Consider the following 6,515-nt stretch of genomic DNA (forward strand, 5'->3'; position numbering starts at 1 on the left):
TAAAAATGAAGTTCTGTCTCACCCAAACTGTTACTAACAGCACTGCTTTCAAGCTAGTCACTCCCTCCAGTGAAAACAGGTTTTTTCAGAACCCACTTGTTAATCTTCCTGTAGCATCTATGTCAATAGAGCTAGCTCTGTGCAGAAAAAAAATTATGGAAGCTGTTAATGGGATCAAGCTGTTAATTTTCATTGTCTGAGCTCCCAAAAGCTCCAAGAGCCAACATAAAGACTACAGGAGAAACTTAGCTTTCAGAAACTATTTCAATGCAGCAGTATGAGCTACTGTGACTAATGAAGGAATAGAGCTGTTTTCATGACACAGTCTGAGATGTTACAGAGACCTTCCTTTTGTGGAGGTCAAGTTGAAAATCAGAACCAGTAGCAATTAATCTTTTTCCTCCACATACATTAAATTCCTTGTCAATGACACTTGTTTTTCTCAGATCCTCATTCCAGAGGATCACATATACCACATAGAGCATGAGCATACAAAGCTGCTGCATATGTCTTTATCCCACCCAAACTGTAGGCTCATTAGTACTGTCCTAATGTTTCCTAAGGGAAACACTTCTAACTGGTTCTATCATTTGTCCAGCTATTTTTATCATTTGTAAAACTTCCCAAGAAATATTTACTGATTAAATTAACTACCAAATACAGTATTTAAAGTGTCATCAAAAGGGGGTTTTTCAAGCTCCTCCTCTTTACACCCCACTACAGCTAATAAAACCCAAAAAATTCAAAACCACAAACTCAATTATTGTGAATAAATATGGACAATAAATTCTCCTACTTTACAACCAGCTAAGGAAAACAGAAAACAAAACATTACCCCTTTTATTGTATTAAAGATATAGTGTAGTCACAGGAATATAGCAAGGAAGGAGAAGTTTGTGGGCCAGACATTCCTAAGGAGTGTGTCCGAATAATTAGGTGTAAGGCTTACATTTTCTGTAAGCCTACACTGAATACAGTCTGAGAACACTCTGATTTTTTTGCTTGAAGTTCTCAATAACTAAGGATTGCATTAATTAACACCTGGGGGAATATTCATGCATTTTTCATACACGAAAACAATCTGCATGCAGACGCCATCCAGACTCCTCCCAAGTGATTCAATCTGACTAGAGCCAGTCTGTAAAGAAAGGACTTTTCAGCCCTTGGACTTGCCCCCAGAGGGAGCACACTGCAGGCACGAGGGAAAAGGCGTTTTAGTTGGCTGTGGTTACATTGATTCATGAGGCAGTGCCTACTGAAGGACAAACCAGCTGCTGAACATGTTCTGCTTTAGTGCTTAACATCTTTTCCCAAGATCCCTAGTAAGTTTTTAAAAAAGGAGAATAAAAATTGCCTGTTTCACTAGAAAGGGAAAACATCTGACATGTTCTTTGGAAATAAGCTGTGAGAAATTATCAGGAGATAAGCAGTTTAAATAAAAACATTGAAATGTCTGTATGTACACAGATACAAGAGAAAGGCTGCTTCATCCTTTCAGCTTTGATATCTGCTGGCAGATGTTAACTTTCTGTCTCTTAAAATGAGCATTTTTTAAAGGAGATTTCCTATAGAACCAAACAGGAATTAAGCATAAGATGTTAGTCAAATTGTCCCAGATTTTTACATCTCTTCTTTATGTCTCCATTGCATGCTCCTAGTTTTTCTAATAGGACTTTAAGACATCACACTTTATATTTAGCTACTGATATACAACTGCAAACTAAGGTTCAACAACATGAGCTGTGAGTTTAATCATGAAGACTCTGTATTTCTTCACTTTGACAGTTTAAGACAACTTAATGAAATATTTATTACTGATTTAACCTCTTGAAGCCAAATTACATTTACGTCTTAATTCTAGAATCATCTGATGACGCATGAAAATATGGACTCCCTAAAAAGGGAAAAAACCTCCAAAACACTCTCTGGCAGATAAACAGCTTTAAAGCTATAACTGACAAAAGAAAATCCCCTTACAAACTGTTTCTCTTATTTTCTACTGAATTGATCACTGTGTACGTACATTAAGCACCAATCCCTTCTGGTAAGTTCCCAAATACATGCAGAACACTTCAATCCCATATACGCAACTTCACAAGTGCCTCAAAAAAAGTGGGAGAGCAGGCAGCTGCCTAATGTAGCAACCTGCAATGGGGGACAAAGTGCATCAAGAATACAGGTTAATAACCTCTATTCCCATGCTGGCTACTGAAGCCTCTAAGAAGGTTCTGGAACTTCAACCTCTGGAAGACAGTGCTGTGAGGAAGCAGCTCATACTCTAGACCTATTCCAACCCCAATGTCCTGCTGAGGCTCTGGGACAGCACTCCTGTGGAGAGTTCAGCACATAGAGCAATGCTCTTTCCATGACATCCTCTCCCTAAGGAGGCACTTGAATGCCATCACGTCACTTCAAAACTGAAGCGTACTTAGGGACGACATGAGAGGTAGCTTGCCCCTTCTGCAAAGCACCTCCTAGAGAGAACTGCAGAATGGCTTTTGTTGAATTAGGGTCATTTTTGAAGTAATTCATTATATGAAATTATATCTATGGAATTATAATGCACCATTCGCAACAGGTGCATTGTAACTCCTGTGTTTATACTTCAAGCATGAATAAGATACTTGAAAGTTAAATAAAGAGCTGTAATTACAAATTTCAAGTAGTTCCACAGAATAACCACTTGTGTGGATATAGACACTTTGAGCATTGGTTTTTTACCACACAGCTTTCATGGCAAACTCCAGCCCTTGTATCTTAACATGGAGTAGTAAACCACCTGAAAGTCAACTTCTGACATCTGGGAAACCTTCAGAACTTTGGAGATCTTAGATGCTATTTGACTTGTTTCTTATAGCACCCTGGGAAATTAGAGATGAACATACAGAATGACTAAAGAGAATTAATGCAACTATGGAATGAAATATCCAACTATTTGTTGAAAGTTTCTCATGAGAAATTATTGTGGTCAGACAGAGCATTTCAGAGATTTCAGTCTGGAATGCTTATTTGAACCTTTGCATTTGCCTACACACTTCACTGCGGCTCGAGACTATTTAGCTCAGGCATTCCAGGTGCTCAAACTCCAGCAGCAAATGGCAATAGAACAAAGATTCTGGGGATTCAATAGGCTGTTCTGCTGTCTGCTGAAGGACAACCAAAAGCCCTTTGTCTTTGTGCGATTGCAGTCCTAAGTGACCTGCGGCAGTAAAGGTCTGTCTGTGATACATGTTGCCATAGATTTGATTTATTCTATTTTTAATTAGTGTCTCAAGCAATAGGAATCCTTCGGGTAGATGTGTGCACCGTCAGGAAAACATTTCTGACCTTCAGCCTCAGGTTTCACTGCTGAGTACGATCCCACCCCTCACTCCCCTCCCTCTCTTGCCAACTTCCCACCTTGGCGGTACAGCTCTCTGCACGGCCAGAGCCTGACGACAGCAAAGTCAGACGTGTCGTGACTCCAACCCTTCCTGCGGATCCCTTACAATCAGTTTCCCAGCCGATCCTCCCGCCGCCTTCCCGACCCTTTCCCTGAGGGCGTTGGGTCGGGCGGGGGCGGCGAGGGCGCCCCCTGGCGGCCCGCGCGGGAGCTGCCGGCCCTCCGCTCCTGCCGCAGCAGCGCCGGGCAGGACAAACAGCGAGCGGAAAACAAGGGGGAAAAACAACGGCATGGAGCCGAGAAGCGGCTGCTGCCGGCGCTGCACCCCCGCCTCAGCAGTGCCTGCCTCCTGCGCGGAAAGCCCTGTACAAAAACCGAGTATTATTAACTGCAGTTCAGAGAGTACACTACTCCTCAATGCACGTGTGTTCTCCAAGGCCTCAGAGTACTTCCAGTGGGAGAAGGCAGTTAAAAAGTTAAGCCCTGTCGGTTTTGCACTTTTCTTCTTTCAAACCAAATTATACCAGTCCAGCTCCGTGGGTTCTCAGTGTTCTCTGAGAGAGACACTCTTTACTGGCAGTGTTAGAGTTTGCTGTATTAGGGTGCAAAACACTACTGCCAATTAAAGATAAACTAGGAGAAAAGGCTAAAGAAATAATCAAGCAGGAAGCCAAATTTCCTTTCAGAGATGAAAGACTATCTTTAGGATTAATATGAATTTATCCCAGCAGGCAGCTTTGGCAATCAACTTATTTTAGCATATGATTGCTTTCTTGCTTCCATTAGGTTTCTTCTCACACTGTGGTATTATCTTAATCATCAAACCAACAGAAAAATCTCTGCCAATAAAATGCATGATACTTTAGAAAGCACTGTTGTAGGCCAAGGGCTTAATTTTTAATCAGAATATTATTTGTATCGTAGTACAACCGAAGGCTACACACTGAACCATCACAGCATGATGGCAGTCCCAGGGAGCTTAACACCTACAAGACAGGAAAATACCAGGACCAGAGATGCTGAGACAGGACGTACACAAGATCAGTAGCAGAAGTGAGACGAAAATCTCAGTGTTCAAGACACTCTTATCTACAGAATCATACTATTTGCCATGAAAATGTCATACTGCGGAAATTATGAGTGCCATTAGATTTCAGCCCAGCAAATGCCTCACAGCAAGGTATGGACATTGAGTACAAGTCTGCAAGAACAAGTGAGAATACTCAGTAAAACTTTTCCTTTATCCCTTTTTCCTCTAGGATAGAGAAAGCACAGAAGACTGGAAACTAAAATCAGATACTCCTTAAGGGACCAGTGAGCAGTATTTGGTGTCCAAACCAAAGTAACTTCAAGGGGATGGCAGTGTCGTGACTGATTCAGAAGTGCTCCTAATTCCAGCTCCAATTCCCTGTGGAGAAATGCAACACCACACTTGCATCTTTTTTCTGCTGCATGGAAACCAATCTTCTACCAAACTCTGGCTGATTGGCAAAAGAAAAATTAAACATTTATGCAGCAGATAGATCAGATGTGTGCACTGTCACTCATTCATTAGTACAGACACTTAACAAGGATAGGTTTCATATTGCTGCCACCCCAGAGGCCAAAGGCTTTGTATGAGCAAGTCATCAAGTTTTGGGGAGTCCAGAAGTTTTCCACCCACACAGCACAACCTTTTCCTAACCCATAAAGAGTAATTTCAGTACTTCTGTTATGAACAGGCTAACTGTGGTGATGGATGAGTCAGAATTTTATACCTTTCCTCATCGCCACCAAAATCTGCAATTATATCTCAGTTTTTCTTCCATACTGAAACCTTTGCAAAATCTGTCCATCTAGTGAGAAATAAGAAGCTATAAACTTGGGAAAGGAATTCTAAAATGTAGCTCCTTCCTCTATATTGCAAGCAATCTTTGAGCTGACAGTAAAAACTTTTACATTTGAGACACGTACAGAATTTAAATTGCTAGCTTTAGTATTAAATGTGCAAGGGTGACACTTTTTATATGCATCTATTTTCAGAAGTATGGCTTCGGAGCTACTACCAGGATTGAGACAGTAATCTGTACCACCAAGATTACTCAGAAATCCTATTTGCAAACCAAGTCCTATTAAAACACCCCAGCCTCTGAACTTCTCCTTTATTCAATTATTTCCCAGCCCCAACTATTTGAAAGGCTTGCTTAGGTATTTTAACACTGGAAGGAATGACTGGGACAGATTCAGACACACACTGAAGCAATTTAATGAAGCTTATTGGTCTGTAATTATCAGAGGAGGCCATAAAAGAAGAGCTAAATGTGCAGTTAAATCCATGAAGCTAATGCTACGTTAACTTAGTAGGGTTACATAGAGCAAACATACACAAATATCCAGTAAAAGTGGTATCAATGCAGTGAATGGAACTGCTGGAAGAGGCAGAGGCTTTTGGATCTACCCAGCAGGCCAGTTAAAGTTAAGGAATTTGTTTAATTAGGGAAAGCAAAATGGCCCCATTACCAACCTGCATCACACTTGGCATCAAGGCATGGGGAAGGCTGCAGGGACATGCCATTACAGAGACCTATAGGGCCAACAGCAACTCAGTAATTCCCTTCTGATCCAGCAAATTCCATGCTTCTATGAGAAAAACATGGCTCAGCTGGGTTCATCCTGCACTGTTATCAACTGTTTTTCCTTTGCTGTGAAGATAACTGCAAGGAATGACCTCAAAGGTTGAGCCTGGAACAGCCAGCCCCCCCTCAAAAACAGGTGTTACAACATGACAGTAGATGGCACTGCTCGAATGCAGTTCCTGCAAACACAGCCCAGAGCAGAGGGGCTGGTAAGACTTGCTGGGGAGAGACTGGTTCGTGCGTAACACAAGTTTGTAACAATTCAAACCCGTGGCCTTTCCTTTAGAGAGAGTGTGAGCGCTTCCTATCAGTGCCTCAGCAAGACCAAAACTACAGGTCAAATATGTTAGCAAAAGGCTTCATTTAAAATGGCAGGAAAACCCATACAAAAGTTCATCAACTGTACTCCCACCTTGCAATCTAATGGCTTTTGCCAACACCAACTTCAAGAGGATGGGCACTAGATATTCTACTACATATGAGCCTAGAGGGGACATACTGTTCTGGGTTTTAGCGTG

At 41.6% G+C, this 6,515-nt stretch overlaps 1 long non-coding RNA gene across 1 annotated transcript in view; it reads right to left on the reverse strand.

Annotated features, from left to right (window-relative positions):
- Nucleotides 1-3,548, reverse strand: part of LOC146434001 (uncharacterized) — a 32,826-nt gene extending 29,278 nt beyond the window's left edge. The window contains exon 1 of the long non-coding RNA XR_014853624.1: nucleotides 3,400-3,548. This is a non-coding gene — a long non-coding RNA (uncharacterized LOC146434001). The remainder of the gene's footprint in view (nucleotides 1-3,399) is intronic.
- Nucleotides 3,549-6,515: the final 2,967 nt, after the last annotated feature.

Source organism: Lichenostomus cassidix, chromosome 8 (assembly GCF_008360975.1).
Source record: "Lichenostomus cassidix isolate B80296 chromosome 8, HeHo_3.0, whole genome shotgun sequence".
Classification (NCBI taxonomy): Eukaryota; Metazoa; Chordata; class Aves; order Passeriformes; family Meliphagidae; genus Lichenostomus; species Lichenostomus cassidix.